Source organism: Ornithodoros turicata, chromosome 10 (genome assembly GCF_037126465.1).
Source record: "Ornithodoros turicata isolate Travis chromosome 10, ASM3712646v1, whole genome shotgun sequence".
Lineage (NCBI taxonomy): Eukaryota > Metazoa > Arthropoda > Arachnida > Ixodida > Argasidae > Ornithodoros > Ornithodoros turicata.
Window position 1 is genome coordinate 14576548 of NC_088210.1, and position 9742 is coordinate 14586289.

Below are 9742 nucleotides of genomic sequence, written 5' to 3' on the forward strand. Positions count from 1 at the left end.
ATGACACGAATGATAAAGTAATGGCTTCTGCTTTGTGGCGAGGGCGGTACTTGCATCATTTTCTGACAATAGCAAATGCAATAGCAATAGCATTTATCTGCATAAGTGTCACAAAGAACCCTACACTCTTAAAAATGAACTTCACCGCATAGCATGCTCCTAGCCAACCATAATCTCAAATGATATCGTTATCTGCCCTGATTTGTTGAAAACGAGAGGCGTACGCCTTTTTGTGACACTTATGCTGTTCATAATTGTCACAAAAAAAGGCGTACGCCTCCCGGTTTCAACTAATCACGGCAGATAACGATATCGTTCGAGATTATGGTTGGCTAAGAGCGTGCTATGCGGTGAAGTTCATTTCTAAGAGAGTACGTCTTCTGCTTCGAAGGCGGCACCTATCTTGGACACGCATAATGTGTCCAAAATAGGCGCCTCCTCTCATTTTCAACAAATCAGGAGACAGAATGATATCATTCGAAATAGTCGCTATAGTGCTATATGGTGAAGTTTCGTTTTAACAGTGTAGACACGCCGATTTTTTCATTCCAACTGGTATTACCTCTTTTATGAATTCGTCTATGGACACATACACACACAAAAAAAGAAAGAAAGAAAGAAAACTAGTTTCAAATTACCCGCACCGGAAACGTAGAATGGAAAACAGTTTCCTTTTATGGCACCTACGAACAATCCCCACCTGGCCCGTCTCCGTCGCCTTATACATGTATCCTTCGCAATATTCGTTTCCTCGAGAGTTTCATTAGACGTTGAAAAATACCGACAGGTGTATTGCCAGCGAAATACCTCTTATCGTCGTCATACAAATGTACGGTAACAACTTCTAAATCGAGGCAAGTGTTCGCCCGGCACGAGATGGAAATTCGATGTGCCCAGCAACCTGTTGCCGTGGAGCAACGAAATATCATCAATCATAACGCGAAATCATTACCAATGTGTCAGGGACAGAATGAAAACCAGGCCCGTCGGAGCCGTGTATATAGCCGTGGGCGAAGTATCTTCCTATACAAGGTTCCAGATGTGGCATTGTGCATGGTGCATGTAAACGGAACGAGTTCTTCTAAACGGGGTTCCGTCCTGTTACAGAGACGGGTCGTCCTTTCTTTTTTTTTTTTTTTCGTCCTCTGTGTAATGTGCAGGATCCTTCGGTTCTGCTACATACCAGCATTAGTCAATGATGAGGTAAGCATGATAAACGGACGCAACCACGGAGGGACACGGAACGGTGTTCTCTGTTGCGTTCCTTTGTCACGCTGACATTGAAACGCCACTAAAGGCCATAAACTATATATTATTATTATTATTATTATTATTATTATTATTATAAAGCTTCCAAACTTCCAATTCCAATTATCATTATTATTATTAGTAGTAGTAGTAGTAGTAGTATTTTATTTCGGATTGTACGAGGGGTGTTCAAGTCAAACCGGGACTTTTCATTTTTCGCAAAAGTAAAATGAACTTACAGGCGAGAAATTAGTTTTATTTTTCAACGTAATCTCCAGTCGCACTAATGCACTAGTCCCAGCGTTTCAAGAGGGCTTGGATGCCAGCAGCGTAGAAATCCTTACCGGCGCGTATAGCAGCCATGATCGGACCGCATTCTGGACCTCGCGTCGTCGCAGCTGAAATGGCGGCCCCCCAAGGAACGCCTTCAGTGGCCCGAAGAGATGGAAATCGCTGGAGGCGAGGTCTGGACTGTAAGGGGGATGTGGCAGCAAATTCCAGCCAAGTTCCTGTAAGGTGCGTGTCGTGAGATGCGCGGTATGCGGGCGTGTATTGCCCTGTAGGAGGAGGACTCCTTTGGTGATGAGGCCTGGCCGCTTTTGCTTCAGCACCTTATGCACATCCCTGTGAACCTGGCAGTAATATGCACTATTGATGGTGGTACCACTGGGCAGAAAATCAACATGAAGAACGCCAGCCTTGTCCCAGAAAACCGTGGCCCTGACCTTACCCGCAGACGAGGTGCTTCGGAACTTCTTGGGAGCTGGCGAGCCCGGATGCTTCCACTGTTTTGATGCGCGTTTAGACTCAGGAGTGAAATGGTGCACCCACGTTTCATCGCACGTGATGATCCGATCAAGGAACGGCTGTCCTTCAGTGTCGAAACGGTACCTTAGCTCTTGGGAGATTTCCAGTCTTCTCTGCCGGTCAAACACGGAGAGCTGCCTCGGGACCCAACGGGCACTAACTTTCCGAAACTGGAGGTGTTCATGAATGACAGCGTTCAACGTTCCCACAGAAAGGTCCGTCTTTCGAGCCAGTTCGAGACATGTTATCCGTCGGTCCTTGAGGATCAGGCGCTCCACAAGTAGGATGTTCACAGCTGTTTTGTCCGCTAATATGGCCACGTGTCGCTCGAGGGAGAGACCCTATATTCTGCGCAGGCTTTTATATATTTATTTATTTACGTTTATTTTATTTTTATTTTTAAGGTGCCCATGAACGGCCGGAGGGCCTCCCTAATGGTGCACTTTACAAACAACGCAACAGTAAAAGAAATAATGATAGACAATAAATTTAAAACACACCATACACAGGTACAACATGTCACAGATAATGTGCGGAAAGAACATAAAGCCACGTCTGGTTGACACCTTGACATGGTTCCTAAGGGGCCGAGGACTGAGACCCTTTGCATCTCGGGAATAAAAAGAAAAAGAAATCGAACGTACACCGTTAGTCAACTGTCATTCAGAATATCGTTCTCACTCTTCGGATTCTTTATATTTTGCGTTTGTGTAACAAAACTGTCACAAAAAGGCGCACGTCCCGACATTTTGTTGTGTACACCAATTGTTCTGTGTACGTCACCAATATGTTATCGTGTACAGATCATATCAGCGTCGCGTTACACGATAGTTGCAACGGTAAATCGCACTGCACAATGATATCATTCATAGCACACAATGACGTAATGAGATCTCAGTGAGATCACACCGGAGATCGTGCGACACCTGGCGGTTTGTGGTGGAAGTTAGCGGTCGAACAGTTTCTGCGAAAATTTCACCACGGCTCGATTGTCAACTCGATCAGACGTAAGGGGGCCTCCTTCGCTTCGCCAGACAATGAAGCACGGTCTTTGAGCAGCGCACGCACTGATTGGCTGATGGCTAACGGAGCAGAACATGCACCAATGAGGCGTCGTGCTGGGGAACTTCGAAGACAATTCTGGGAAGACGATTGGCCTGGATGTCGTCGCTTCTTATTCTTGTCCACGTTGCCGCCCAAGACGTTCGTAAATATAGGCCGAACACGTTTTTTCATGCGCTATCTGGAACTTCGGACAAATCATTTGTAAGTACTTCACATTTCAAATCGATGAACTGCTCCAGCCCAGCATCAAGACATATCGGTATAGCCGCAAACCATGGTATACGTTTATGTCATTGACTGATGATGATGATGATGATTGGTGTTTTTATGACGCACAAGCAACTCAGGCCATAGTGAGCCAAGACAAGCCAATGGTGGTTAGTGACTCGATAAAATCAGAAAGACTATGAATTAGTACTTCAGAAAGATTCTGACATAAAACATGATGTATGAGCAAAACTGGGTAAAACTATATTCAATATATTTAAAATAGTTACAAATTCTCATGAAGAGTAGAAAAAGCTCATCACCCAACAATAAGGCTGGGTGAAGCGGCAACTGATATCTGTAAAACTCTTGAAAGTGATAGTGACGATGAGGTTCATGTACAGGACACGTGATTAGGATGTGCAGCACAGAGACATCTGCTCCTTACAGTGCGTGCATTCCGGTGGTTCCTCCCGGCGCAGTAAAAACACCGTGTGTGAGGTGCGTGTGTCCAATGCGTAAACGACTAAAAACCACTGCATGTATACGATTCTAGGGATGGTTTCCAAAATTGTGTTTTTGGACAACCAAAGCGTGTTGCTTTTCTCGTGCAGCCCACTCTCGTTGCCACTTTACATTAATTTTCCTCCTAAGGTTCACCTGTGTCCTATAGTCTGATGCCCCATTATGTCCTATTATGATGTCAATTGTAGCGCCTGTATGGTTCACTCTAGAGGCCAAGATGACAATAATTCTTTCCGTGCTAGATTTGGAGCTGTTGTAACTACGAGCTCTGCGTTCCTTCCTGTAATGATTGCCTTCGTTACACCTTTAGAGTTCATTAGCATATTTTCTTTGTATATTTGGGCCAGCATCGGACGCCGTTCTTTCACAGATTGGTGGTGAATGGTAAAGCTAAGCGAGAAACGCGTGCCTAACGAACCTAATATATGGGCTTTGGAACCGGAAGAAGACATCATTAAATGTGACGCGAGAGGTTTAGCAAAGCACACCGTCACGGACTGTTTTATTCAATCACGATGTTCTTTCTCTGGATTGGTTAGCGCAAGCAGTACTGTATATCGTATCTGTGTATTTACGCGAGCGACATCCCCGGGGAATATTCTAGCGGAAGAAAACGAAAAATACTGCTCACGGGACGGTTGTTCCGCGCGGCGTCTCATGTCGAGCTTTTGCACGGCGCCGCGGAATATCGGGATGCTGTCGTCTGCTATATGCGCCAAGCACGTATAGCAGACGACACCACCAGCCCTGTCGTCTCAAACAAATTATTCTAGCGGCGTGTTCTGCAACGAATCAAATTAGCTCCCGCTAAAGAACGACGAGCGCACGTGACCTGCGGCGCGTGCGAGTTGGGAAGAGCGTTTCGGAAGGAACGCACGCCGTGACGTCACCTGGCATGTGACTGGTGACATAGACTGGCAGCATCTCCCGTGGGTAGCGCGTGAGCTGAGACGAAAGAAACTGTGGTGGCTCCCAGGAAACAAAGGAAAGGACACGTGGACTTGTGACGTCACGCGAGGATCGTGCAGGCTGTCCGCGTCTGCTTCTTCCGACCTTTTGAATGCGTTAGTATTAGGAGTTTGAAAATGAAAAAAAGCTGTATGTATGTGTGTGTGTGTGTATGGGATGGTGAAGCCTCACCGAGGCAGAGGTATAAGTAGATGTAAATCAAGGTAAATGACATGAAATTGAAGTAGTTGAAGGAAATTAATAGTAAGAGGTAAGAGTAATTAAAGGTAGTTAGAGGTAATTAAACAAGAACGTTGAGTTTAAAGGTAATGAATGTAAGACACATCATATATGAAATTAAGAGTAATACGGTTGTAGATTGGGCAAGTTGGTAAACGTTCAACACACTTTCAACATTTTTAGCGCTTGCATGTAATTAAGGGATAGATTAAATGAAATTAAAGATGACCGAAGGTATCCGTAGGTTACCGGAGGTAACTAAATGCAATAAAAGGTAATCAACGTCAATTAAAAGGAAATTGAGAGTAATTAAAGCAAGTAAACGTAATTAAAGGGAATTAAATTAATTTCAAGATTACCTCAGGTAACCTGCGGTTACCTTCGGTAATTGAAGGGTGACTTAAAGTAATTGAGGCTAATTAAAGGTTAATTAAATGGACTTTCATATAGTAATTGAAAGTGTCGAACCGGAAGTCAAGTATAGACCGGAGATGGACAACCGTCCAGATGGAAGTCAGGTTAGACCGGAAGTGGATACCGGAAGTCAAGTATAGACGGGAAGTGGATACCGGAAGTCAAGCATAGATGGAAAGTGGACAACCGGAAGTCAGGTTTAGACCGGAACTGGACAACCGGAAGTCGGATTTAGACCGAAAATGAGCAGAATGCTAACGCATTTGTCTCGCATTTACCGCTAAATCGCAACTGAATTTTTTAAAAATAAATTTGATGACAGTGGCAATACACCACACAGCGGAAAAACTTTACGCAGGATTCTAGACGCCTTTCGCAAGAAAATGGGAGGTCGTGCCTTCACACATGAACTCCCTAATGAAACAGTACTACGGTTCCTTGATTTGAAGCTTATGGAGTGCCGCGACCACATCTGCTGGTAGTACCCGCCGCCATCCAAGAAAGGTCACCTCCCCATTATCTCCTGCCATACGAAGTTAAAAGTGCGTCGTGAAAGCTTGTCTTGGATCAAAAAAAAAAGTTAAAAAAAAGTCACGCATACACTGTATGCAGCGGGTTGTCTCTCTTCAGTGCCGGTTACCTGGGTTACCTTACACCTGCTGTTTGTGAATCAATGTTATGGTGTCAACAGCCTGAACAACGGGCTACCGGGCCCAGGGCTAGACCTGTGGTGGTTACGTACATGGTAACCTAAAACAGGTGGCGACTAGGTTTGATAACCTAGGAGATGCGGCTTCCCAAGGTCAGACGCTACCGGTGCCGGTTGCTGGTAACTTGCTGAAGGTTGCGCTTTGGCCACTCAACGTCTATCGATGTCACCAGAAGACCCGCGAGCATGCACGCACTTCTACCAAACGAATGCCACGATAATCAGTTCATGTAACAACCCCCAAGCGGTGGCTTGTAGCAAAATCGTCATCTTGTCCCAGCCCCACGTCACAGCCATTTAGTCATTTTGAGGTCATGTGACTTTCTTTGTGTTCATGTGTCATTCGCGATATCGGTTTCCTCAAGAATTTCATTAAACGTTGAGAGATGCATGTCCATGTCCACAATTACCCATATCGTCGTTTACAAATGTATATAGTGAGAAGTTTGAAAACGAGGCGAATGTACGGGAGGCTCTCCAACCACGAGATGGAAATTTGATGAGTTTGGAAACCTTTTGTCGCCGGTAGAAGCGAAATCGCATCGATCATTGCTCGAAACCATTATACCAATGCGTCAGCGACGGAATGAAAACCAGACCCGTTGGGGCCGTGTGTACGATATATGAGCCAAGCTTCTCCCAACGCAGTTCCAGATATGGCAGTGCGCATCACAAACCTATGTGCTGCTTGGACTGCGCTAGCGTAGCACTGCGGATGCGGCGCCCTATCAGGGGGAAGGAGTGAAGGAGGCCTTCTATATAGTGACCGGAAGTTTCATCCAATAAACCTCTACCCGAGAAGCGTCCCCTATTGAAAAAAAGATCCTGGTGGACCATCAAGGTTGGTATTCTGGTGTGTTATTGGACCTTGGTGGGCCGCCCGATATGTGGTGGGCTGGTGGGCCACCAGACGTGGTTGTGTGACGTGTCATCAAGGCTGATGGTGGGATGAAAGAGTGCACCAGATATGCTCCCGTTCAGCATGGCACAGCCATAAAATAAGCTTTGCTACCACCATGACGTTGGTAGACAGACTGAAACCGAAACAAATCGAAAAGGGAAGGCTGGGTTCCACGAATTGTTGGTCAGCTACGCGAATAGTACGGTCAGTAGTATGTCAAGAGGCGACAGTGTGCTCTTTCACCCTCTCACATTGGGGGTGAAGGAAAGACGGGTCTCCGAAGATGCGCAATGAACAAAAAAAAAAAAAGTGTTCCTTCACGAATTTTTGGCGGACGATCTACCGAACGGATTTTTGTTCTGAAAGCGGCTACGATATCGGGTGGCCGAAAGGAACAGATGTTCTTCTTGGGACAACTTCGTAGCTTTTATAATTAAAAAGTTAATTAGCGATTTTTTAGGTAATTAGTCATTCGGCGGTTGAGAAACAGATGGCCAAGAACGTCCGCCGGCCCGGAGATGGTAGAAGTGAAAACAGGATGTCTATAGCCCTTATAGTTTTTTTAAGGAAAAATCTGTATCGAAGAAAAAAAGACACGTCAGAGAAATGCGTCAGCATTAAACGCCTATTCCAATCCATACTTGGCTTCCGGGTATCCACTTCCGGTTTAAATCCAACTTCCGGTTGTCCTCTTCCGGCCCAACTCGACTTCCAGTTCTCCACTTCCGGTCTAACCTTACTTCCGGTTATACTTGACTTCTGGTTCGACACTTTCGATTACTATGGACAAGTCCATTTAATTAACCCTCAATTAGCTTCAATTACTTTCAGTTACCCTTTAATTACCAACGGTAGCCGTAGGATACCTGAGGTAATCTTGAATTTGATTTAATTCCCTTTTATTACGTTTACTTGCTTTAATTCTCTCAATTCCACTTTAATTTGCGTTGATTACCTTTAATCACATTTGATTAGGGTAATTTTTAATTTTATTTCATCTTTTTCTTAATTACATATATCTTACATTCATTACGCTTAAACTCAACTTTCTTGTTTTAATTGCCTTTAATTACCTCTAATTACTTTCAATTACCCTTACCTCTTACTCTTAATTACCTTCGACAATTTCAAATCATTTACCTCCATTTACATTTGCCCTCTTATATCTCTTTTACATGCCTACTTGTGCCTCTGCCTCGATGAGGCTTCACCATCTCACACACGGACACACCTAAAAAAATACATGCAGGTTTTTCCATTTTGACACTCCTAATGCTAACGCATTAAAAGGAATGCGCACCCTAGATATTAGTTGCTCCTAACCGTTTTTCATGTTACGTGTGTAAATTCGTATGAAAAGAATTAAACCAAATATAAAAATGGAGGCAAGAAGATAGGCAGTGACTATTCATTTTCCATTACTCTGAGTGAAGAAGGCCTGTGGTAGCGCTTTTGCGTCTTCGTTTTGGTCAACGCTGCCGAAATTCACGAAGGCCCAGCACGTGCTGTCCAGACGCGCGACGCGCGACAGTGCTTAAAGCGAGCTTTACTTAATGCATACAGGCGTTAGGTGAAGACGACTTACGGAATGGTGACGTCTAATGTTGCCAGAAGTACGTTTCCTTCACGTGTTCGGGACATCGACGACTTGCCGTCCCCCAGCGCAGCCGTCAAACTCAGATCTAATGAATGCGATGGCGGTGCTTTCGTCCGTATACGGTGACGTAATATTACTTGAGGAAATAGAGGCCGATGTTATGAGGCACAGATGGAAGACTGCCCGTCAAGACCGCCAAGACAGCATCAACAACGTTATCCGGCCGATTAGTGTCCTCAGAATCCTACCAAAGTCATGTTACTGAAATCGTCTTGTCTCACTGTACATTCCTGCAAAATATTCTGGCTCGACGTGACGCGAAAGCTAGAGAAAAATAATTTTTATTTTTGAGAACTGTGACGTCATGTTAGGCTCCCACGGAGCGCCCGGCTCTCATCTGGCACAGTTGTTGCCCTTAGCGTCTTCCGGGGGTTCAATTTTTGCACTCCGTTAGCGGAGCCTCACGTGACATATCATACGACCGCTCCGACCTTGGAGAAAACACAAAGGAGGGAGAAGACATCTCTCCCATTTCCCCCTCTTTCGATCAGCGCCACGTGACTTCTCCACCACGTGATCCTCCTCGGACGCCGACGTCGTTGCTAGGAGACGAGTACCCTCTCCAGAACGCGACATCATTGCAGTTTGTGGGCTTATGACTGCGTCACCCGCTCCTTGCGTCATCGAAATTTGGGGAGGATCACCAGATCTTCAAAAATTGACAGAAATGCACAGCGTTCGCAAAGAGGATTGATATTTCGCGTATAGAATCCTTAAGGCACCTTCCTTTCATGGATTTAATAAAATAAACGCCGTTTTCCGAGTCCGGAGTGGCAGTTGACTTCTGAAGCGAAATTCGTTTTTTCGGACTCTTCGATTATTCTGGCTTTAATTTGCGCGATCCCGCAGAGCCCGAAAATTCGGACGGCGACTGTACACGATATACCTATGGACATACCATGAATAGCGTATAAATACCATTGAAAAGCTCATCCTCTAACGCCGCTGAAATGTCCACAGTAAGTGTCACACAGTTTAACTTTTTCTTACCCAAAGCCAAAGCCTCCGAAAGACAGAAACA